This window comes from Narcine bancroftii, chromosome 14 (genome assembly GCF_036971445.1).
Source record: "Narcine bancroftii isolate sNarBan1 chromosome 14, sNarBan1.hap1, whole genome shotgun sequence".
In the NCBI taxonomy this organism is placed as follows: Eukaryota; Metazoa; Chordata; class Chondrichthyes; order Torpediniformes; family Narcinidae; genus Narcine; species Narcine bancroftii.
The window spans coordinates 4,958,542-4,984,852 of NC_091482.1; the positions used below are offsets into that span (position 1 = coordinate 4,958,542).

At 46.2% G+C, this 26,311-nt stretch overlaps 1 long non-coding RNA gene across 3 annotated transcripts; it reads left to right on the top strand.

The window, feature by feature from the left end:
• The first annotated feature begins 3,464 nt into the window (after window positions 1-3,464).
• LOC138749911 (uncharacterized) lies at window positions 3,465-24,890 on the top strand. Of its 3 annotated transcripts, XR_011348942.1 has the most exons (5): window positions 3,465-3,522; window positions 5,027-5,247; window positions 7,449-7,521; window positions 21,425-21,615; window positions 23,403-24,890. It is a non-coding gene; the product is annotated as an uncharacterized lncRNA (long non-coding RNA). The 3 variants fall into 3 exon arrangements; XR_011348941.1 differs by lacking the exons at window positions 21,425-21,615; window positions 23,403-24,890 and adding an exon at window positions 20,322-20,451; XR_011348940.1 differs by lacking the exons at window positions 21,425-21,615; window positions 23,403-24,890 and having other exon boundaries at window positions 3,466-3,522; window positions 7,449-7,807.
• The last annotated feature ends 1,421 nt before the right edge of the window (window positions 24,891-26,311 follow it).

Here is a 26,311-nt window from a genome sequence, read left to right on the forward strand (position 1 = left end):
ATGGAGGCCTTCCAGAGATAATGTCAGTTCTTCACACAAGGGTTGGTGGAAATTGAGAACCATCTTCCAATATTAACAGAATTTTGAGAAAAGTCAATGGAAAATTGAACCTTAGATCAAAAGATCTTTAGTGTAAAAGAATCGTAGAACCAATACAGAGGAAATGTAGATTAAAAGTAAAACAAACTTAATGGGTTGTATGATCTGATATCTACATTGCCAAGAACAGCAAAATGATGACAGAAGACAAAAGAGATTGCAGATGCTGGAAATAGAAGGAAAAATAAACAGAACAGTCAGGTAGCATCTGTGGAGGAAAAGGTATTGGAGGGAACCCTCCCCCAGTTTTAAAAAGCAAGAGAAATGATTGCCAGAAGAATGAAAGAGAGCTGAGGCTGGTAGGTGATGTGAAGTTTGTCATCTGATTGTACAAGTACAACCCAACAAAACAGCATTATCTGGTCCTTGGTGCAAAACACGCAGGCACAACCAGACATAACACACAAAGATCATACACACTGCAGGACAAGTATTTCATCCATACAAATAAATGAGTATTGATTAGTGCAAGCAGTTCCTTTTCTCTTTCAGCATTCTCATTTGTCCACATGGAGGCACACAGAACCAGCTGGGGTAAATAAAGCAAGGGGGGGGGTGGGTGGGAAGAATATGGTAGCCAGGTGGGTGTTAATGGGAGAAGAACACAGGGTAAGGGAAGAAAAGTGACCTGAGATTGGAAAATACAATGTTCGGTGAAATGGTCACCATGTTACTAGCCTGGAGAAGCTGAGGCTAGAACACTGGATTAAGGAACTTAAAAAAGGATATTAAATTTTTTAAAAATCCTTGAGACTGTTGAAAACACATAAGGTTATGTGGTTTAAGGGTAGAAAAAAATAGAATAGAAAAGATAGAAGTGAGTGAGGTGGGAGCTGCTTTGCAACTTAATGAGATCTGAGCTGCTGGGAGCATCTTCTCTTAAAATTAAGAACACTGAATATCAACACCTGCTTCTTTTTGTTGAAGGAAAAGCCTTTCCTGCAACAAGGATCACTATTCCTTCATCACCACTTGGTAAGATGCAGGAAGACAACATTCAAGCTCATTATCATCTGACTGCACCTATACAACCCGATGAGATGGCACTATCCAGACCCTTTGAGTTTGTCCAGTCATTGAACAAAAAAGCTCAATCTCCATTTCACTTTCCTGCCTCACTCAAACACTTACTTTGGTTCTTAATGAGTCATTAACAAATGATATCTGGTGAGAACAAACTCAATGATTTGTGGCAGTTCTTGTATTCTGAGGGCACAGTGATATGATTATGTTACTGGCAGTCATTACAATGGGTCACAATGGTCCATTTCCATCTTTATTCTGACTGGTCAGAAGATAGATTCCTTCTTGGGATGTCAGGAGACTGGTTATGGACAACACCTCCATTCCCCCCACCAGTACTCAAATCCACATATTTAAATAAAGTAGCCCAGTAAAAGGGGCAAGGATGGAGAAAAACTGCAGGATAAAAGACAAGATACAGAAACCAAAGGAGTCTGCTCATCTCTTCGACTTGATTCCACCACCCAATTACATGACAGTTGATCAGCATCTCAAGTTTTACCTGCCTTAGGTTGTTAACTAACCAAAAAGTTTTTAAAAACTCAATTTCCAAAAGCAAATTACTGCAATGTTGGATTTCTGCAAATTAAAACTAAAAATCTAGAAAATTCTGAGCAAATTAGGCAGCATCTATGGAGAAAGAAAGTCAACATATACCAAGAGATACAGGAGTACCAGAGCCAGCACCATCAGGCTGAGGAAGCGTCTTCCCACCTGCAACAAGAATGCTGTGCGACCAAAGGAAGTGCTCACACTAACCATCTGAGACTCTAATTTACAAAACAATATTTATATGTAGATATCAATAATTGTCCTCCACATGTATTACTTGCCTGCATATGTGTTACATGTAGTTGTGTGTCTGTATGTTTTGCACCAAGGACTGGAAAACACCATTTCGCTGGGTTGTTCTTATGCAATCAGATGACAATAAAGTTGACTTCCTCATTTTCTATTCTGTAGGAGGAAAGAGCCGATCTAATTTTAGGATTGTGGCTCCTTCCAGACAGTAGCCCATCTACATCCTTTGCATTTTCTCTCAACTTCTGAGATCCAACATAAGGGGATTCAAACTTGCCTGGTGCAATGAGTTTGGAGAAATTTCCTGCAGTCTCGCCTCACACTCTCAAGTACTTGAGACGCATTCCTACCCCCAATACCTTCACCGCCACACAATAATGTTGTGAAGTGAGCCTTGGAAGCACTTGCCTGCCCATTCCCCTCAAAGAAAAACTCTCCACCTTCCTCACATTGAAACGACTGCTTCTTTGCGATATCAAGCATGAAGGAATTGTGGTGGTTGGAATGAAGAACATTGACACTAGTAAAGCAGGAGAGCCTGCAGATGCTGGGGTTGAAGTGAAAACTGTGCTGGAGAAACTCGTTCTCCTCTCTATAACCAAGGTAGATACATAACTGATATTTCAGGCTTGAGCCCTTCATCAAGGTTAGAGAAAAGAACCATAGATGCTATTATTCTTATTTATTTCATCAGGGGCTTTTATATAAACGATGCCAGGAAGCAACGAATTTCATGACATCTTCAAGGAAATCTGTTCTGATTCCAACTTTTCATTGCTCCCCCACCCTCCCTCCCCACCCCCCCCCCACCCTCCCTCCCCACCCCCCCCACCCTCCTCCCCCCCTCCCTCCCCCCTCCCCTCCCCACCCCCCCCTCCCCTCCCCACCCCCCCCACCCCCCCCCTCCCCCCCCCTCCCCACCCCCCCCCCTCCCCACCCCCCCACCCCCCCCTCCCCACCCCCCCCCACCCCCCCCTCCCCACCCCCCCCTCCCCCCCCCCTCCCCCTCCCCCCCCCCACCCCCCCCTCCCCACCCCCCCCACCCCCCCCTCCCCACCCCCCCCACCCCCCCTCCCCTCCCCACCCCCCCCACCCCCCCTCCCCACCCCCCCACCCCCCCCTCCCCACCCCCCCCACCCCCCCCTCCCCACCCCCCCTCCCCTCCCCACCCCCCCCCTCCCCACCCCCCCCACCCCCCCCTCCCCACCCCCCCTCCCCTCCCCCCCCTCCCCTCAACGGGACCCCCAGATCAGAGTGCCTCAATGAACCCCACGAAGGGAAGGTCCAACCTCGCCTCTTGTAGCAGCTCCATCTCCGTCCGTCCCGACTGAGTTGACCCCCCCCCCCCCGTCCGTCGACGCGCCTCCAGGGGAGGACGAAGCCTCGCTTCCCCCCGCCCCCCACCACAACTCCGCGCGGGGGTGGGGGGGGGGCGGCGCGAGCGAACGACAGCACCCACCTCCCCGCCACTGTTAGTAAACAAACCCAGCACGTGACCCGCTCCCGCTTTCTCCCCCTCCAGACGTCACTTCCGGAGTCCAATTTCACCCCCCCCCCCTCCCCTCAACCACCACCATCGGCAGAGTCGTGGCTTCCCCGGTAAGGGGACGCGAACCCCGGCGCCGTTCTCAGGTGCCCTGCGCGGGGAAAGGGGCGAGGGAAAGGTCCCTTTGAACTGGGATAATAATGGGGGGGGGGGGGTCGGGGGACCCGAAACGCTGCGAAGGTCCCCCACCTCCACCGTTCCCGGGACGAAGGAGCGAGCCCCGGGGGTCGCAGGAAGAAAGAGCCCTGGGCCACACGTCGATCAAGCCATGGTCATCGGGGAGGGGGGGAGAGGGTGAGTCGCCCCTGACTCGGGTCTAAGGGGGAGAAAAACGAGAGACCCGGGACAACATCGGACACAAACCCCCTGGACACACCAAGCAACACAAAATGCGATCCCCTCTAACCTACAGTAACAATGAACGACCCCAATGCTCGCATTTATCTCGGAAGCATCGCAAAATGCCACCAAATACATAACAAAGGTCCCCATCACACGCCTTCCTGACATCCTCCCCCCCCCCCCCATCACCTCAAAGAGATCACAATCTGCCCGTCCGAGGGTGAACAAAACTCTCATTTTCCAAAAAAACTTCAAAACGTGCCTAATCAAGCCTTTGCTTTATTCGAAACTGTTGCATCTGGCGGGGGGGGGGGGGGGGGGGGCGGGGAAGAGAGAGAAAGAACAGGAACAAAAGAAACACTAAGGTGGTGGGAATCGAGGGCTCATCTTGGTGGGGAAAAGAATTGGCAAGACTCAAAATAATAATTGCTGAAGGTGAGAGAAGTTGGGGGGAGGGGGGGGTTCCTGTAAAAAAACAATATTTTCAGAAGCAGGAACTGCTTTAAAAAAATTCTGATCATGAAGAAAAATACTAAAGTCCGCAGGCACCGTGGTTGAAGTGAAAACAACGCTGGAGAAACTCAGCAGGTCTAAGAGTGGAGCAAAGATAAAGATACATTGCCGACGTATCGAGCTTGAGCCCTTCATCAGTGTGTAAAGATACATTTACCAACGGAGCCCTTCAAGCAGAGAGAGCCCGAAACGTTGGCGATGCATCTTTCTACCTTGAGGAAGGGCTTCAGACTGAAGCAATGGTTATGCATCTATCTTTTATTTTCTCATCACCTGCCCCAAATGCATTTCATCGTAACCTCCCCACGTAACATTCGAGATTGATATTTGTGGAACCCCTGGCCGGCCTCAACCACAGATTTCCGACTGCATCACATCAGTTCCTGGCAATACAAACACTGCACCAGCATCCCTCGAACCCAAAGCACGCCGCAGAACTCCTACCCCTAACATGCCATTTGCTTCTGTTTTTGCAAAATTCCAGCCACGCAGGTTTCAGGCTTTAAAATAAACATTCTGGTTCAATATCATCTGGGGTGGGGGGGGGAAGGAAACGCACAATAGGAAATGTTGCATTTAAAGCAAAATGTCAGTGTTCGAACCCTTACCTTAAAATGTGAAATAATAACTCTTCTACTATTTGATTCTTTTATTTTCTCTTCTGACCAAACGACTAATTCTCTATTTATCTTTGCAATTCAGTCCAGACCTCAACGCTGCAACCCTAAAAGCTGCGGCCACCGCACTTTATACCGAGCGCATCCTCGCCTGCCCGCCCGGTGAGTGGCAGCCTCCTCCGCCAATCGAGCCTCCAAGGGATCCTAGCAACACTACTCCCATTGGCCAGCGCCCGCCGACCCGGGCCGTGGGGCGCCGGCCAATCACAGCGCGCAGGGGAGCGGAGCCAGGCGAAGACGTTCAAGGTAGGGTGAGCCGCGGGGAGACGTCAGCGGGTCACCGCCTCGACCAATCAGCGAGCGGCTGGAGGGGAAAAAAAAGTTGAGCAAGAGCGGGGACTTGGATGGGAACCAAGCACCAGGAATAATTGCAGGAAATTCCATCAAAAGAGCAAATACAGACTTGCCCTTCCATCCTCCAGTGCCTCAGCACACATCTCGAAACAAAGCGCGGCGTTTTCTAAACTAATAATAACCACACCAGCCGCGTCCTGGTGCAATTACATCCCACCACAAAGAAGATGTCAAAACCCAGACTTTGCATTGACATAGCACCCTTCAAATTAGCCTGCAATCAGATTAATTAGCATGAACATGTCACGAAATTCATTGCTTTGCAGCAGCATCACTGCATATTTCAAAATAAATAAAATAGTGCAAGAAAAAAATCAAAGTAAGGCAGTTGTCTGGTTGGTGGGGATCCTTGAGGATAGAGGCTGCTTTCTTAAGACACCGCTGTTACAAATATAACAGCAGAAAAAAAAATTATTAATGACAGAGCCCTTCTTGTTGGGGGGGGACCGACAGTGGTTTCATTAGAGATCCCGCGCTGTGGTTTCACGCACAAGACGGTGGCACCTATTAATTGGCACTCCAGGGAAGCGGAGGACTGGAGCGGGGCACCACAGGACAAGATCACCCCCCCCCCCACACACCCCGAGAAGGAGAGGGGGAGAAGCGGTGACCACAGCGGCAGACCAGTGAGGGGTTCTGAGACTGGGGAACCAGTGCATGCTGACGACTTGGGGCGAGGAACCCACAGAAGCTGTGGGCTCTTGGAGCCCGCTGTCGGGAGACTCGCGCCAGGCTGGAGACTGGCTCGATCAGGCTGGAGGGTACCAAGTATTGGAACCGAGATCCGGGGGGGTGCCGAGAGCACTGAAGGGTTCCTGACTGTGTCTGAGGTTCGGATCTGGAGCTCAGGTTGCCAATGGTTTGGACTGCACTCTGTGTGGCTGCAGAGGCTGCAGAAGCTCTGGAGGCAAATCTATGGACACTTAGTGACTCTGGGGACTCTCTTTTGCTTCTCTTTCACTGACTGTAAGTCTGACTATAAGAAGTGTAAGAGGCGCTTAGGCAATTCCTGCTGGTGGAGAGTCTATCTGCCTTGCAGCAGGCAAAAAGAAATTTCATGTAATACGACACTTTTATCACTATGATAATAAATTGAATCTTGAATCTTTTAAATCTTACTTAACTCTAAACTTAGCTCTAACTTAACCTCACTATACGCAAATATATTTATGAGCGTGTGTAGCAAAACCAAAACCATTACAGTTCAGGTATAATTCTGAAGAGATGATTTTAAAGTTCAGTCAGTTTTTATTTTGAAACTCAGATTCTTTAAATTGTTGCATCAAAGAATTACGAAGTACTTTGAAACATCAAGTCATCAGGATCTCTTTAAAAACTAATGGATTTCTTGATGAGTTGTTTTCAGAGCAAAGTTTCTTCATACAAGTGATTTTTCTTCTCTGACTTGGAGTTGCAGTACTTGTTTTTCTTCCACGATGATTTCAATAAACTCAGGCAAGGGTTTATATGAGACTCGATATCAAATTAACAATTTTAGTTAGTACCCCCTGTTTGAGTCAGCACCAGCCCAATTCCAATGTAAGATCCATCCAACTATAAGATTAAATCAGTTTTCTATCTCCACGGAGATTTTGAAATCATAATATCTTTCATATAAGTATCCCTTAATTCTGTACATCTACAGAGTTTGCATTTTGGACTTTTCAGAAGTAATAAATTTACATCTTCAAGAACTTACATTTAAAAGCCTATCAAACAAGCACTTCTATTGATATAACACAATTAACAAAAACTTGTTTTCATGTATTACCTTGAATAAGAGCTTGCCTTATGAAAGGGCCTGCATATATTTGTATATTTATTTTGCACCTTGAACAAGATTTTGTATTTAAATAGCTTATTTAACAAGAGCTTCCATTTTTTTTCCAACTCCAACAGGAAGCCCCACTAATCTCACACCTTGGACAATAATTTGAAGTTACGGGGCACCTTTCAAAAACACTCACATTTATACTGCAAGTTTAACAAGGGCTTGCTTCAAAAGAGCACACTGATCAATTGCTGTATTTATTTTGAGCATTCTTACATTTATGTGGCAGATCTAACAAGAGCTTGTTTTTATTGTGGCACAGGTTGGCGGAGTGGTTAGTGCAACGCCTTGACAGCGCCAGCGATCGGGACTTGGGTCAGAATCCAGCGCTGTCCGTAAGAAGTTGTATGTTCTTCCTGTGTCTGTGTGGGTTTTCCCCGGAGGCCTCAGTTTCCTCCCACCTTTCAAAATGTTCTGAGTTAATTGGGTGTAAATTGGGCAGCATGAACTTGTGGGCTGAAATGCTCTGTTACCGTGCTGTATGTCTACATATATAATTGTGCATTGCACCTTCAAAGGGTCTTGCATTCTATTATACAGCTTTAACAAGAACTTGGATTTATTTTGCAGATTTAACATGCATGCATTGATTTTCCAATTTTAACATCTAATTTAATTTGTACATTTAAGAAGAGCTTACATTAATACAGCATCTTTACCAAGTTCCTGTATTTTTTTCATCACATTTATCATTTATAGCAGCCATTCTCACCCCGGGCCATACAGACCCCACCTCTGGGGGCCACAGCTCATTTAAGTGGGGGGGGGGCACAGACTGAAACCATAAAGTATATTTTATGCAGTCGGCAAGAGAGAAGTACAGAAGAGGTTGGGTCTGTATGGCCCGGGGTGAGAATGGCTGCTATAAATGATAAATGTGATGAAAAAGATACAGGAACTTGGTAAAGATGGTGTATTAATGTAAGCTCTTCTTAAATGTGCAAATTAAGTTCAATGTTAAAATGTGGCTGCCTCACTGGGAAGGGGGCCCATAAACTTTGAGCAGAGTCTTAAGGGGGCTATAGCCAAAACACGGTTGAGAATGGCTGCTTTATAGTATTTGCATTTATATGTCACCTTGAGCAATAAATCGGATCACTTACCTCGCACACTTCACAAATGCTTGCATTTATTTTGCACCCTTGCAAGTGCCTACATTTATATATCATTATAAACTTTTTCTTTACATTTTATATTTAAAAAAGCACATATCAAAAATGTATACAAATAATTCCTTTAAAAAGATTTTATTTTTATTTTTACATCTTCACCAAGAGCTTGTTCTGAGTCACCACCTCTAAGGAAAGCCTGAGCAGTAAAACTCCTGGTATTGGACAACTATGGGGATTGGTTGATGCTGGATAAATATATTTTCCCGTTGCTTAAGATTGCATGATTGGGTGGATTGGTGAACTGATAGCAAGGCATGCCAATTTTATACCTACATATATTTTACCTATTTATTTTCCTTGATTTTTTTGCTGATTGCTTGAATTCTGGATACTTGGGATTTTCACTGCATTTACATAGCATCTTTCCCAAGATCGTATTATATGGCGAGCTCTCCACTGGCCACCGTGACAGAGGTGCACCAAAGAAAAGGTACAAGGACTGCCTAAAGAAATCTCTTGGTGCCTGCCACATTGACCACCGCCAGTGGGCTGATAACGCCTCAAACCGTGCATCTTGGCGCCTCACAGTTTGGCGGGCAGCAGCCTCCTTTGAAGAAGACCGCAGAGCCCACCTCACTGACAAAAGGCAAAGGAGGAAAAACCCAACACCCAACCCCAACCAACCAATTTTCCCTTGCAACCGCTGCAATCGTGTCTGCCTGTCCCGCATCGGACTTGTCAGCCACAAACGAGCCTGCAGCTGACGTGGACTTTTTACCCCCTCCATAAATCTTCGTCCGCGAAGCCAAGCCAAAGAAGAACATAGCATCTTTAAAAGGAGCTTAAATGTTTATGCATCTTTAACAAGAACTTACATTAATAAAAGACTTCACAACAGTTCAAAAGGGGATCAATCATCCTGGTGCCCAAGAAGACCAGTGTGAGCTGCCTCAACAACTATCGCCCAGTAGCACTAACTTCTACTGTGATGAAATTCTTTGAGAGGCTGGTCATGGCCAGAATTAACACATAACGAAGCAAAGGTCTGGACCCACTGTAATTCACCTATCGTCACAATCGCTCCACAGCAGATGCAATATCGCTGGCTCTCTACTCGGCTCTGGATCACCTCAAAAACAGCAATTCATACATACAGCTGGTCTTCATCGACTACACCTCAGCCTTCAACACCATTATTCCCTCAGTGTTGGTCAAGAAGCTAGAAACTCTGGGCCTCTGCACCCCGCTCTGCAACTGGATCCTTGACTTTCTCATCGAAAGACCACAGTCAGTACAAATTGGAAATATCTCCTCCTCACTGATTATTGACACAGGTGAACCTCAAGGCTGTGTGCTTACCCCACTGCTCTCCTCATTGCACAGCCATGACCGTGTGGACAGGCACAATTCCATTGCCATCTACAAATTTGCCGATGACATCATAGTTGTCGGCAGAATCACAAATGGCAATGAGGAAGGATACAGGAGGGATATGGATCAGTTTGTTAAGTGGTGTCATGCCAACAATTGTGGTCAATGTTAAGAAAACGAAGGAGATGATTGTTGACTTCAGTAGGAAGTCAGGGGAACACAGCCCAATCCTCATCGAGAGCTCAGTGGTGGAGAGGGTCAAGAACTTCAAATTCCTGGATCTCCGAGGATCTGTCCTGGATCCTCCATGTTGATGCAATCATGAAGAAGGCCCACCATGGCTATACTTTGTGAGGAGTTTGAGAAGATTTGGTATATCACCTAAGTCTCTTGAAAACTTCAACATATGTATTCTGGAGAGCAATCTGGCTGGTTGCATCACTTTCTGGTATGGAGGTATCAACTCTCAGAAAAAACTCTAGAGGGTTAAGACAAGCACTCAGTGACACAAGGACATCTGCTTCCCCGCTGCCATCAGATTCCTGAGTATTCAATGATCCAAAGACACTGCCTTATTTTTTGTGTATTTTTTTAAATTTAGTGATGTAAAAGTGGTTTATATGAATGTTTGCATAAAACACTGAATTTCATGACTTGTTCATGACAATAAATCCTGATAACAGTGATCAAACCACTCTCCAGTTCAGATTTCAGATTTTTTTGTCAGAGTACATAACATCACATACAACCCTGAGATTCCTTTTTCCTCTGGGCGAAGCAGAATTACCACTAATCGGTAGTGGTAATTTTGGAGATCCAGCAGAGATTGCATCCATTGACTGACAATATGTAGGTCTTCAGAGAAAATGACCTCAATGTACTCCAAAGGTAAAATATACTCAACATAGTCTTCAGCCTGATGACCAACTTTGAGCGTTGCTGCATCAAGCTGTGTGTGGAGACTGAATGTCACCAAGAGATGGCTGCAGAGCAGGTGAAGCCTTTGTGCATCTTCTTATGGACCATGCATTTACGCAGAAGCTCTGGTACAGAGTAGTGGTCCTGACATTCTTCCCCAAGGAGCTGCCGTGATGTGAGAAACAAGTTCGGCGGGTCTGAGAAGCAACGAGTCTGATAACAGGTTGGTTGTAACAAAAGGCCTTTATTTGCACACAAAGGAAAGTTGCAACAGGGATCACATATACACACAAAAACACTCAGACAAGACTCATACAAAACATTCACATCGGGCACAACAACAGTACCAGCATCCGCTGCACACCGCAATCTATATAATAGAGCAGAAAGACACAGTAACAGTACCTGCTACCCCTTGATCCGATACAGGTGTGGCACCCTGATTGGCTATGAAAGAAACGAAGAGGTTACAGTGATTGATTCATATGTCTGCACCACAATCAGCCCCCCAACCCGCTACTGCCACACATTGAAATTGACTCTCCAGAGTCGTCTGTGGCTCATGACCTGGAGTGGACCTCAGGTTCATCCTCAGGGGAAATAGACCCAGCTGCTTTATGTGTCGGGTTTGGCTCGGGTATGCCCAAAATAGGGAAGATGATTAAAGGAGCCAGTAACAAGATGTGTGGTTCCTTCAAAGGTGAATTCTTGCTGTGGGTAGTCTTGACCTTGATTGATAAATGTGGTGGCTTCTGACCGGGTTCCCACCGGAGACGGTCACATGACTCTCCACACGACAACTGCGTAAAAGTTGACTTTGATCTATGAACTGTTCACAGGGATGGGAGCAGAGACAAACTGAAGGTCTTGCTGGAAGATCACCAATGTGTGCTGAGAACCACATATGGTCAGCCCAAAACATTGGCCTTCCAGTTTAAGGAGATTTCTGCAATCAAACATACATGGCAGGGTGCAGGAATACTGACATTCTGTAGGGAGAGACCAGGATCTGAGGGAGTGGGGGATCTTGCCTCCATGCGCACTAAGTGCAAGGAGCTTTGTGGATCATGAGGATTGTAGGAGAATGGAGAGAAAGCAGCTACATGTGGGTGCTGTGCTAGCTTCCAGCTCTTATTCAGAGGCTGAGAGCCTCACGCCAGCCCACCAGCTCATTGCAACCAGTTTCTGGGAACCAGGAATTCATGATGGTCTGTCAGTGAGCAAACCTCCTGAGAGGCTTCCCGATGATCCAGAGATTGGGAACCAGGGGTTCAGGAAGTGCAATCTGGATACCTTGAGCTGAGGTTCTCTGCTGAACATGAAGGCATGCGGCCACAGGGGAATCCAATGTTTCCAGAGACAGTGACATCAGAGATCCCCACCCCAGAAGGGACTCTCTCTTGCTTCTCCTGAGGCTGACACCTTGATTCCTCTGCTATTGGATCTCACAGCCTCATCCCCCACACTTCTTATCCTTCTCTATCCCCTCACACCTCTCCCTACTCACCCTCAACTATGAGCTCAGACCCTATCATCTCCCTTCCCCTCTGATCCCCCTACTCTACACCTCCCCCCTCTGACCCCTTCTACCTTCCCCCCTCCACTCACTGACATCCCCAACCCCCCACATTCCACCCTTTGCAGGCCTGGATTAACCATTAAGCAAAATAAGCACGTTTAGGGAACCACAGAGATTTTTTTCAGTGCCAGATTTACCGTGGTGCAGCTGAGCTCGGGCCCCACAGAAACACACCCTTATGATAAGTGAAAAAAATATATATACACAGGTTCTATTTATAATTGTTGTAGGGTCCGGCCTGGAAGAAAACTGAATTTTTTATCTATTATTTCACATTCAGCACTTATTGAGTCTTAGGCAATGGAAGGGTCAAGGGGGAACCATTGTTGGGCTGTGCTTAAGGGCATGTTAGCCTTAATCCTGCTCTACCCTTCCCCCCCCCCCACTGACAGATCCAACCCTCCATTCCCCCCCCCCACCCGATATCTTCTCCATCCTCTCCATTCAGGGAGCTATCCCCTCCCCCTTTTCTCATCTTCGTTTTCTCTCGTGCCCTCCCGCCCCTATCCACCTACAACCTCTTTCCCATGGCCCTGTGCCTCTTCCCCTGCCCCCCACTATTCAGGTATCTTCCTGCTTTTAGCTCACACCTTGATGAAGGGCTCAGGCCTGAAATGTTGGTTATGTACCTACATGAAGACCAATGAGTTCCTCCAGCATTTTTGTGTAAACTTGCTTCTCCTTGTTATAATAATGGTGCTGGTTGACTTGATCACTCCTTCACAGGGTGAAGATTTTTGTATGTACTTGGAAAGACAATAATTTGAAACATACATTCATTGAATTGATGGTACAGTGAACAGAGGGAAATTTTCTGATTATTTCCTGTATATATGATGAAGAAAACATTTTAAATGAAGAAGGCTCATTTAACATGTATCTCAGTAGTGCTTTTAATAAACATTGATTCACAGAATTTTACCACAAGGTCACCTCACTGTAGGAAGGGTGTGGAAGCTATGGAGAGGGTACAGAGGAGATTCACCAGGATGTGACCCTGGATTGGAAAACAAGTCTTACGAGGTGAGGTTAGCAGAGCTGGGACTTTTCTCTATGGAGCGAGCAAAGAAGGGATTTAATAGCGATCTACAAGATTCTGAGAGGGTGGACAGCCAGTGCCTTGCTCCCAGGGTGGATGTAGCAAACACCAAAGGTCATCTGTACAAAGTGAAGGGAGGAAAGTTTCAGGGGGTCAGGGGATATCATGGGTAAGTTTTACATAGAAAGTTGTGGGTGCCTGGAACACCTTCGCAGGGATGGTGGTGGAGGCTAAAATATGAGACTCTTTTAAGAGACTCTTAGACAGGCACATGGATGAAAGGAAAATACAAGGATGAAAGGGTTTAGTATTTTTATGGTAGGAATATTTATGTTGACACAACATTGAGGGCCAAAAGGCCTGCACTATGCTGTAATGCTCCATGTTAAGTGCTAAGGTTGGGCCTTCAGCCCTTCTATCCAACCTAGTCCCATTTGCCTGCATTAAGCCCATAATCCCTCCAAACCTTTCCTATCCTGAACCTGTCTAAATGTCTTTCAAATGTCCCTGCTTTGACTGCTTCCACTGGGAGTTCATACCAGGTGGGGTGCACCACCCTGTGTGCTAACGGTGACATCAGGTCCCTATTTTTCAAGATTCTAGATTATTTTATTGTCATGTAATAAAACAGAAAATGTGATATTACATGAAATTTAGTCTTCCATAAGGGAGACAAAGATTAGCTGTCAGCAGAAATTTCTCAGCATTCCTTACAGTCAGAGAAAGAAGCAAAAGAGAGTCCCCCAGACTCATTTTGAGTGTCCATGGCGTTGCCTCCAGTGTTTCCACAGCCAAGCAACCCTCGTACTAAACTATTGGCAGCCCGAGCTCCAGGTCTGAACCTCCGACACGGTCAGGAAGCCTTCGGCACCCTCTCGCATCCTGGTTCCGACACCTCGTACCCCTTCAACCAGGCTCCAGCAGTCCTCAGCCTGGTGCGAGTCCTTTGACCGCAGTTCACCGGCAGCCTGCGTGGGTTCCTCGCTTCGAGTCGCCAACAGCCCACCACCTGTGTGTTCCTCAGCCGCAGGGCCCCTCACTGGTCCGCTGCCGTGGTCATCTCCTCTGCTTCTTCTCAAATGGGGCATAGTCTCCCTGTTGTCTGGTGCCCTGCACCAGTCCTCTGCTCCCCCCAGAGTCTGCAACCCCTCATAGCCACTGCCATCTTGGGCCCAGACCCTGCGGTGGGAGAATTTTAAAATAAACCACTGTCAGCTTCTTCAACAGTCTATTTAAAGCCTGTACAGAGCCATCGGTAGTTAGAGTAGATGGTAAAACGCTGCGGAGAGGCACTGTGTTTCTGCTCCCTGCTCTCCCTGGGTCGTTACGGCAGCGCCGGCATTTAAAAAAAATAAATTCTTTCCCTTCCCCTCTCACCCTGAACCTTTACCCTCGATTTTGGGATTCCCCTTCACTCACTGGGAAAAAGACTGACCAGAGTAAACACAAAAGTCTGTAGATGCTGTGACTATAATAAAAATACTGGAGGAACTCAGCAGGTCTCGCAGCAACCATAGGAGGTGAAGATATATAACTGACATTTCAGGCCTGAGTCCTTCTTCAAGGTATGAACAAAAAAAACAACTGTCTAATTACTTTGCCCCCCCTTATTTCCTCTCCCCAGCCTCCTGCACTCCAAGGAGAAAAGTCCCAGCTTCTCTCTCCTCATAATCTACCTTGCGAGACCCTGTTACTTTCCCATGTATTTAATCCCAGTTTCATTCTTGTGAGTTGCCCCAAAACCATTTGCAGGACAGGACATTATTTCAGGCCCAACCACACAAGGACAGGCAAATTTGACAAGGCGTCATACGAGAACAGAGAGGAGCAGTGAGGTTTAGGGAAGGAATCCCAGAATTCTGGAGCTCGACAGCTGGGAGTTTTGTCATCCAAACTGCATGATAATAACTGTGGTGTCATTTCCTCAATTATATGTTGCAAAAACTTCAACAATGCAGGAAAAAAACATAACCTTCACTGGTACCCAATCAGAGGAAAATCTCAGTATTTCTACAAGATAGAAAGAGCTAAGAGAAAATTTACCGGGATGCTGCCCGGGCTTCAGGAACTGAATTACAGGGAAAGGTTCAACAGGTTAGGGCTTTATTTCCTGGAGCGTAGAAGAATGAGGGGAAATTTGATTGAGGTATTTAAAATTATGAGGGGGTCAGACAGAGTAAATGTAGGTCGGCTTTTTTTCCACTGAGATACAAACCAGAGGACATGGGTTAAGGATGAAAGGGGAAAAGTTTAGGGGGAACATCTTCACATAGAGAGTGGTGGGAGTGTGGTTCGAGCTGCCAGCTGAAATGGTGAATGCTGGCTCAATGTTAACATTTAAAAAGAATTTGGACAGCTACTTGGGTGGGAAGGGTATGGAGGAATATGGACTGGGTGCAGGTCAGTGGGGCTAGGCAAAAAAAAATGGTTTGCCACAGACTGGAAGGGCCGAAGGGGCTTGTTTCTGTGCTGTAACGTTCGATGATTCTCATTCCTGAGCAGTTCCTGGTGTCAGTGGCAGTAAGTATTAGAAACAATCCAATCAGGCAAAATTAGCAAGGTGTACAAGAGACTGGAATTGAAGCAGAAAACAACCTGCTGGAGGAACTTAGCGGGTCGAGCAGCATCATTGGTCTTGATGAAGGGATTCGGCCCGAAACGTCCACTGTTCTCTGTCTCCCACTGATGCTGAGTTCCTCCAGCAGGTTGTTTCTAGTGCAGTGCAAGTCTGGAGGGGTGGGTGTGGGGGGGGGGGGGGGGGTGGTTGACATGGACCCACCTGCAGACTGGCAGATCCCACAGGGAGTTTCAGGAATCCACAGAGAATTCTGCTGGCAGCAGCATGGAGGGAGATGACAGGGTGAGAGGGATGATAGGAAAGAGGAACTGCAGACCTGAAGGCAGGGATGAGTCAAGTCAAATTGCACAAGTACAACCCGACGAAACAACGTTCTCCGGTCCTCGGTGCAAAACACGCAGACGCACAACCAGACGTTACAAACATTCAAACAATACACGCGCAGGAGAAGTGCTCATAGATACAAATAAATTAATATTGTTTTGTACATATGAGAGTCTCGGATGGTTAGTGTGAACAGTTCCTTTGGTCGTTCACATTCTCACTGCCCGTGGGAAGAAGCTGTACCTCAGCCTGGTCGTGCTGGATCTGATACTCCTGTATCTCTTCCCCGACAAGAGCAGCTGAAAGATGCTGTGTGCAGGGTGGAAGTGAGTGGGTGGGGGGGGGGGGGGGGGGGGTTGTGTCCTCAATGATTTTGTGCACCAGAACCACCCAGGGTCAGAATATGAATAAAATGTCAAAGTTCTCCCCACCACTTAGCAAAAATTTACATCTTGTAAGATATACGCCTGCAGTTAAAAGTTGCGAAATCCTAATTCCGAGTTCCAGAAAACTTGCTAAACGATCTCTGAGAAGTGGATGCCGTTGGGCCTTGCAGCTGGAATTGTTGAGAGATTTGAACCCTGCTGTCGGACAAGGGGACAAGGACCTCAGGCAAAGCTCAGTGATAGACAACGGCTCTGACACCAACTTAAAGACAATCACCAGACCCTGCAAACTGAAGGCTGAATCCACGATCGGTTTATGTCACCCAACAACCTTTATTTATACTGGAATAAGAGGCCAATCCTGGACAATCCTTGCCATCTGTTCCATCTGGATCACCGCACAGACTAATCCTTTAGCTAATAAACACTCCAGATGAAAATAACCTTAAATTCTGTTTGATGTCTTGTTCCATCAGTGGAAAGCTTTCAACAGTATCACAGTTAACACCACCGATCCAGTACAATAATTACACTGCCCATGTAGAAGAGATTAAATTAAGGTCTGTCCCTTTATAAGAGCAGCACATGTAAGGTCATTTGTTATTTTAACTCTTGTCCATTCATTTCCCACTCCAGGGAATGTAAAGCAGAAATCTAGGATGACCATCCAGTGTCATGGTGTGGAAGAACCACATTATCGGATACATTATCAGAATCAGGTTTATTGTCATGAACATGTGCCTCAAAATTTGTAGTTTTATGGCAACAGTGCTGTGCATTACAAGTGCAAAATGACTATAAATTATAATTGTAGAGCTCGTCGAAAGAACCAAAGACTTGTTGATCCAAACCAAGGCTTTTATTAGCAAAAGACCGGAGCTCTTCACAGGTGGCCGACCAGTCCGGAATGATCCGACCTGGCTAGGGACACAACCCTTTAAGGCCCAAACAATAGGTGTGGCTACAGACTGCAGCAAAGTGGCCCTTTTTAAGGCACTTCTGGCACCTGGCTTTTCTTGCTGGGCACTGGGATCTGCTGTGCTTGTCCCTCCCGCAGAAATAACATTTCGGGTTCGCACGGGGCAGGGTAGCAGCAGCCGACAGGCCGTCAGGGGTAGGGTAGAAGGGCACTTTACTCACATCAGAACGAGGGGTCCAGACCCTAGAGAGCTCGGTGGACTTTAAGGCTGCATCCTCCATTGTGATTGCAATCCGGGCCACGTCCTCTAGTTTTTCTACCCCTTGTTCGAGCAAACGCAGCCTCACTTCGTTTGATCGGAGCCCGGCCACATAGGCATCCCGGACGAGGTCGCTAGTGATCTCGGCAGCAGTTTTGTCCACACAGTTACAGTCCTTGCCCAATGCCTTTAATACTTGTAAATATGCTCTGCTGGACTCACCGGGCTGTTGCTTCCTCGACGCAAGCACGAGCCGGGCATGAACTCTGTTCACCGGTTGATCATACAGTCCTTTCAGTACCTTTATGGCTGCGGTGTAAGTGGTCTCATCCTGGATGTTCTCGTAGACTCTCAAGGACACCATAGACAGCAATGCTGTTAGACGCTGGTTATCCTCCTCTACCTGAATGAATCTCAGGAAGTTTTCAAAGTTCAGCAGCCAGAAGTTAAAGGCTTTGAAGGCTGTAGCTGACTGTGGGTCGATATCAAGTTTTTCTGGCCGAGTTAAACGCTCCATCCCTTTCAAAAAAAATTCTTTTTGCTAATAAAATTGTAGAGCTCGTCGAAAGAACCAAAGACTTGTTGATCCAAACCAAGGCTTTTATTAGCAAAAGACCGGAGCTCTTCACAGGTGGCCGACCAGTCCGGAATGATCCGACCTGGCTAGGGACACAACCCTTTAAGGCCCAAACAATAGGTGTGGCTTAGCTCTCAGCCAATCGCTGTAAGCACAGTCTAGATACAGTAACTATATACACTATGTACATTGGTGATAGATCTGTACTATCACAATAATTTCATAAATACAAGCCTTAAAAATAAAAAAAATAACCTGTGCAAAAAAGAGAAAAAAGTGAGGTAGTGTGTCCCTGGGGTCGATGTCTATTCAGAAATCTGATTGGGGAGGGGAAGAAACTTTTTATGTTGGGTGCTTGTCTTCAGGCTCCTGTACCTCCTTCCTGAAGGTAGCAGAGTGAAGTGGGCACAGCCTGGGTGGTGGTGGTAGGGGTCATTGATAATAGAACCTGCTTTATTGAGACGCCACCTCTTGTAAATGTCTGTAGTGGAGTGATGGTGCTGGCTGAGTTCACAACCTTCTTTACCTGTCTTTATCTGTCCTGTACATTGGCACCTCCAGAGATGCATCCAGTCAGAATACTCTCCACAACACACCTGTAGAGATTTGCAAGAGTCTTTGGCAACATCTTCTGATGGTATTCGAGACTGGGTTCCCCTTTGAGAGATGATGGGGATTCACTGTCATACACACAGTACAGAGGATAGATGTACTGAAATTCTTATTGTTGCAGCTAAACAGGTTCCTGACACACCAGCAAGCATTAAGTGAAAATTCAAAGTTCAAACATCACAAACCATCCTAAGATTCTTTTTCCTGCAGGCGAGGCAGAATTTCTGATTGTTGGTGACCATAAACTGAACTCCAAAGGAAAAAAAATGTACACAAGGGAGAATTGTAAGCAAAAGAAAGAAATGTAAACAAAAGCTGTTAAAATTCCACACAAGAAAAAAAGATATTAAAAATAATAATAGATAAATATTCCCAGTTGTAGTTAGTACAAAAAAAGTGATGACATGACAGTGCAACCAGATCTTGGAGGTCCAGGAGTGACGTCAGGGTAATACAGGGAGGTTCAAGGTCCTGTTAACAGTTGGAAGGAAACTCTTCTTGAAAGCAGAGGAGCTGGTGTGCAGAATTCTCCACCTTCTGCCCGAAGGTAAGAGGTGGTGGCTTGCGGTTGGAGGACCCGTACGGGTTGCAGGAGACTTGCTCATGGGAACCAGGGTGCTGAGGGCATGAAGAGGTCCAGAAGGGGCTCGGACACTGGAGGCTTGCTCATCATATTGGGGGTCTGGATCTGGAGCTCGTGTTGCCGATGGATCGAACTGGAGTTTGTGTGGCTGAAGAGGCCGCGGGAGCTGGAGGTGAATCCACGGACACTCAGCGTCTCTGAAGAGTCTCTCTATTGCTTCTCTTTCTCTTATTGTTAGGGGCATCGGGCAAGGCTCATGACGACTGTTTACCTTACGGCAGACAAAAGTTCATCATCTATAATACATTTTTAACGTATTATTACTTGACAATAAAAGGAACATTTGTGATCCAGCCTAGACTGGTTTTGGATGAAGCGAGTAGGACTGATGCCCCTGTGTGTCTTTACAAGTAAACACACGAAACACAAAAGTCTGTAGACGCTGTGATTGCAGTAAAAACATCGAAATCCTGGAGAAATTTAGCAGGTCTCGCAGCTTCCTTTGGAGATAAATATGACAGCACAGTACAGGCCCTTCTGCCCACAATGTTGTGCCAACCCATATATACCTACCAAAAAAAAGGAACCCTCCCTTCCGCATATAATATTTCCAACATTTCAGGCCTGAACCCTTCTTCAAGGTGTGAACAAAAAGCAGGGAGGCACCTGAAAGGAACAAATGTTGTGTACGTCCTTAAAGGAACCTTGAACCTTGAGACACAACAGGTTGCAGATGCGAGAATGAAGCAAAAGGCCGTCCTCTGGAATTCCTGGAGACCTGCTAAACTCCTCCAAGGGTTTTTTTTTGGCCATGAATTATGTTGATTGGGAGTTAACTGTGGAAACAATAGTGACTCTGGGATCTTTTATATCCTCAGTTTAGTGCCTCACGGAAGGGTGATGCCTGTGACAAAATGGTGCTCAGCTTGAATTTCCAGATTAATGGGCGGTTTCTGGCGATCAGGTTAAATGGAAGGAAAAGTGAAAGTGAAAATGGTACCAACAATAAATTCACCCCTTGTTCATATTTCAAGAGAATTTACTGTCTGTGAAAAACAATAGTTCAAAATTACAGGGATACCCCGTTTTATGAAGGTAGGAGAAACTTGGAAAACCGAGAATTTGTGAAACGATGAACCATTGACTATTGATGAAGGCAATTTTTGCAAAAGCAAAAACCTACTTTAAACTCATTGGAGTGGCTGCGCCGATCTGCAAGCGAGACGGGTCACGGAGGTGCAGGCTCGTGTGGGACTGGGAACCCCAAGCCCTCTAGGCTGACATGGGTATCATGGGTTTGGGCTGATAAGCTTACACAGGAGTTCCAGTAAAATTAGTTAAACCGACTACGGGGTCGCTATACCATGACAACGTTTTCATAAAAGCGAACATGGGCTTCTTCGTATAAGTGAATTTTTGCAATTCGAGTATTCGTCAGCGGGGTTCACCTGTATTAAAGGGATGACTGTGGCCACAGGAGAGCATCAGCACTGCTCCTATCAAACTGCAAATGGTCTCCTTCTGCTCCTGCATCTCCTGGTCTTCTTGAGCAGTGAAACCCGGAGTCTGCAGACACTGAGGTTGTCATAAAAACACAGCAAATGCTGGAGGAACTCAGGCGGTCTCACAGCATCCGTAGGGGGTAAAGATGTATGACCGACATTTTGGGCATGAGCCCTTCTCCAAGGTATAAGCAAAAAAGCAGACAGGCACCTGCATTACGAGCGGAAGGGGTAAGAATGGGAGGGGGAGAGTCCGGGCCAACAAACAAGAGGTATTAATTGGACATGATAAGAGGAGGCGTGAGAATTGATTTTGGCTCCGTGAAAGGAGACAGGGAGAAAAGGGAAGAGAGAGAGTGAGAGAAAAGACGCAAGGGAAGGAGATTGGGGGGGGGTGGGGGGAAGGAAGGATGATAGAAACCGGAGAAACTTGGAGGGGGCCCAGACAGAAGATGAGGCATTGTTCCTCTAATTTGCAGGTGCTCTCAGTTTGGCAGCGCATGAGAGTCGACAGACACGTCAGCAAGACAACGGGATGGGTGGCCACTGGAAGATCACCCTTTGGAATCTATTGTCAGGGTGAGGCCAAATGTAAACTTGAGGAACAGTACATCATCTTCCTCCTGGACAGCCTTAAACCCAACACATGAACACATCCACTACATCTCAGGTAACCGCCACCTCGATCTGTTTCCATCTCTTCTTTCCTGCCTCCCCTCTTTCTCTCTCCCTCCCAGAGGTCTTTCCCTCTATCTCTCCCACCTTCTGCCAAAACTCTGTCATCTTGACGAGTGGTTCAGGCCCAAAACATTGGTTATATATCTTCAGTAAAAACACAAAAGTCTTGGCGGAACTCAGCAAGTCTCACAGTGTCCATAGGACATGCAAGGTTTCTTCAGTAGCTCTTTGTTTCCCCTGGGCAAAAACCCTGCACTCTAGAGGACGTGCGTCTAAGGTGAAGAGGAGGGCCATGGTTTGTTTTTTCTTTACACAGAGAGTGGTGGGTGCTGCAACATAGCTAAGCATCGTGGTAAAAGCAGGAGCAACAATAGCAATTAAAAGGCTATTGATACGATAATGAAAGGAATGGAGGGATATCTATTGTGTACAAACAGTAGAGTTTTAGTTTAATTTGGACATCACACGGCGCAAATGTGGACTGAAGGGCCTGTTCCTGTGCTCTACAGTTCTATGTTGCAAGGAGCATTCTGCCTGATATTGTTCAGCCCCCAGTTCATGCAATGGGGGATCTCTGGGTAAGTGGTGGAAGGAAAGCATCATCTGCCCCGTCTGTGGAAGACCCTGCCATTCTCATTGTAGCAATGTCAGAATCCATTAAGCCAGTGGAACCAAGGTCTCCTTCAATCCCCAGTGGCTGGCCAGGAGGGGCTGATCCTTGGGTGCACACTGACCCCTGGTGGACTCCACAGCGGTGACCGAGCCTGGCAAGGAATTGATTGAGGTAAAACACAAAAGTCTGCAGACGCTGTGATTGCAGTGAAAGAAAAGATGCTAGAGGAACTCAGCAGGTCTTGCAACATTCACAGGAGGTAAAGATATTTATTGGACATTTATCATTATCTTTTCATATTTATAAAGATATTAAAGACTGATGTTTCCTCTTCAAGGTAAATAGGTTTGGACTTTATCCCCTAGAGTGTAGAAGAATGAGGGAAATTTGATCGAGGTATTTAAAATGATGAGGGCGGTAGACAGAGTAAATGTAGGTAGTCTTTTTCCACTAAGGGTATGGGAGATACAAACCAGAGGGCATGGGTTAAGGGTGAAAAGGGAAAGGTTTAGGGGGAACTTCTTCACACAGAGAGTGGTGGGCGTGTGGAACGAACTGCCAGCTGAAGTGGTGAATGTGGGCTCGATTTTAACATTTAAGAATAATTTGGACAGATACGTGGATGGGAGGGGCATGGACTGGGTGCAGGTCAGTGAAATGAGGCAGAATAATAGTTTGGCACAGACTAGAAGGGCTGAAGGGCCTGTTTTTCTGTGCTGTAATATTCTATGGTTCTATGAGATGAATAAAAAGCTTGCATGTGCCTGCATTTAAGGGCTAGAGAGAAGGGAAGAAAGGCCGAATGGAGAAGCACAGACAAATAGACAAAAGTTGGCCATTGGACAGGTGGACAGGAGAGGAAAGAGAACTGATTGAGGAACAGGGTGGCCTGTGAATGCAGAGCTGAACGAAAGGAGACAGATGGGAAAGGAGGGGGAAAATGAGAAATAGGGATTGATGGGGGGGGGGGGTCTAACGGAAACTTTTTACTCAGACCTTGAGGAAGGCCTCAGGCTTAAAATATTGGTTATGTAGCTTCACCTCTTACAGACCCTATGAGACCTGCTGAGTTCCTCCAGCATTTCTGAGTTCACAGATGAATTGATTGAATTGTTTATTGTCCCTTGTCCAATGAGATACAGTGAAAAACATGGTGTGTTATCCAGGCAAGTTAAACCAACCAGCAACCAAATAACAAGGAGCTGGAGCGACTCAGTGGGTAAAGCAGCAAACATGAAGAGAAAAGGAGCATCAACGTTTTGAGCCAGGACCCTCTGTGGAGGCTGGTTCAGGACACATACAAGGGATAATGCAAAATAAGGGTTGCAGTGTTGCGTAGAAGGACTTCAATTACTCCAGAAATATCACTCATTCCCCAGTAGATATTTTCTCTCAAGGTTCCTTGGAAAACAAAGGTTTCACTGCAATGCTGCCGTCTGAAGAGGGAGCAGGAACTGAGAGAGGTCAGTGTGTGGTCAGCTCCTCATCCTGTCCTGGCATCAGCCAAAGCCATCAAGCGTCCAGCAAAGGGCAACTGACCCTGAGACACTGGTTCTAATCAACTCCCTCGCAAAAGCAAGGATAAACACTGTCCTGTCTGTGTGGAGTTTGCACGTTTCCCCTGTGACTGAGTGGATTTTCTCCTACACCTCAAAGAATTTATCCAACCCTAATTCCTTTAAAGGAATCATATAACCCATTAAAAAATAGATGGATCTAATTAATGGTAACTTAATGTCATATAATATTTCCAAAATTAACCTAATTTCTTGCCAAAATGGTTGTACATGAACACAAGACCAAACAGCATGTAAAAAAGTACCAGAACATACACCACATCTAAAACAAGAGTCCGAATGACTAAAACCATATTTTTTCAATTTCTCTGGGGTTAAATACAACTGATGTAGAAAGTTATAATTAACCGTTCCATCCCGCACATTCGTCAATTTAGTAACACTATCATGACATGTATCTGCCCAATAATCTTCAGGAAAAATGAAAGCTAAATCATTTTCCCATTTAAGTTTAGATTTTTCCCATTCCGGCTTATCCATATTGACTTGTAATACTATTACTGATCAACAGTCCCAGTTGGCTTGAACTAAAAAAAGAGGGTGTCCAGCCTAGGACTTTTCTCCTTGGACTGTATGCAGCAAAGAGGGGACTACGTAGAGGTTTGTAAAACCAGGAGGAGGCATGGATAAAGGGAAAAGATTTAGAAAGGGCCAAAGGGTCACCTTCTTCACACAGAGGGTAGAGGGTCTGTGGAACGAAGGGGTAGAAACGGGGACAGTCAGAATGGACGAGGACTCCTGGAATTCGTTAAGACATTCAGAAAACATTTAGACAGTTAAGTCTCGGGGGTTTATGGTCTGAACACAGGCAAATGGGACCATCTTGGTCAGCATGAACATGGTTCTGTGGGACCCATATACAAATATTATCAACACCTATATTGAAATTATACAGAGAATATAGCAATGTGATTTCATAGCAAACGCACAGCTCTCACTCAAACACACTTACAGCTGTGGTACAGACACACACATACCACTGTGGATACTTTTAAACATGCAGGCCTTGTACACTCACAGACCGCACATGACTTTTTAAAGTAGTTTTAATGTGCTCCTTACCACATGTGGTTAGATGGGAACCTACTGAAGGATGTGGCACACCCCTGTCCTGGCACCTTTCAGGCTATTTAAAAATAGCTTTTACTCATTTGCAGGATGTGGGTAAGACCAGCATTAAAATATTCATTCAAATTGCTCTTGAGTGTTGGTGAACTGCCACCTTGAACTACTTCAGACCTTCTGGAGTGAAGGATGGAGACCCAGTATAAACATTAAAAAGAATTCAGATGCTGGAAAACTAAACTAAAAATAGAAACTGCTGGAACTTGCCCATGATCTCAGTCTGTCTTTCGAATCGTGTTGCACGTCTTGTGTTAACCACGGGATGGCGACATTGAGCTACGTTGTCAAGCACAGGGCAGACCAGACTGCATGAGATGAAATTCAATGCTGCAAGAACTCTTGAGGTCAGGCATCTGTGGAAGGAGAACTAGCTAACATTCCAGGTCTGGGACTGCTCACGAGAACTCAACCCTAGGTCCATCTCCACTTAACAATTTCCAAGCCACCAGGAGTCCTCGTCCATTCTGACCGTCTCCATTCTCCGGAATTCCCACTCCACCTAGACTCGCTCTTATCCTATTCTACTGCCCTCGTTCCACTCACAGGAAGCGTAACCAGCCAGAATACGCCTGGGATTGTCTGATCTCGGAAGCTAAGCAGGCTCAGGCCTGGTCAGTACTTGGAGCGGAGACCAACACCAGGTGCTGTGGGTTTCTGTGAGGGGCGCTGAACAAAGTGGCGACTCTGCCTTACAAAAGTTAAAGGATTTCATGTATGATACATTCTAAATGTAGTATTATGTGGCAATAATGTACCTTCAACCTTTACACAGGCTGCTGGAGACTGGCTCATGGGATATCGGAGTTGGGATTTGACAGGGGGCTGAGGCTGAGGGTAGGAAGGGGTGATTGTGTCAGAGGCTTGCATCAGGTGGCCAATGGTTTGAAGAGGAGTCTGTGGGGGTTCTGGAGGTGAATCCACAGACACTCAGCGTCTCTGAATGGTCTCTCTTTTGCTTCTCTTTGTTGGGGCCCATAAGAAGTAAATGGTGACCAGCATTTCGGGCCTGGTCACTTCATCAGGTAGGGCCCAAGTTACGCTTTACTTCTTGTGAATGCTGTGAGACCTGCTGAGTTTCTCCAGCACATTGGTGTAGTTCACTTGACCCCAGTATCTGCAGACTTTCTCGTTTCACCCCACCAATGCCCCCCTTAACTTGAGGACATCACATTGGTCAACTAACTTATCGACTTGCCTGGTGACAGGATGTGAGAGGAAAATGGAGAACCAGGAGGAAGGAAACCCATACGGTCAGAGAAAACGTGCAAACTTCACATGGAGGTCAGGATCGAACCGGGTCCCAGAGTAGGGAGGTAACAGCTACAATGTTCCAAGACCACCATTTCTTTGGTGCTCCATTTCCTTTTGAAGAG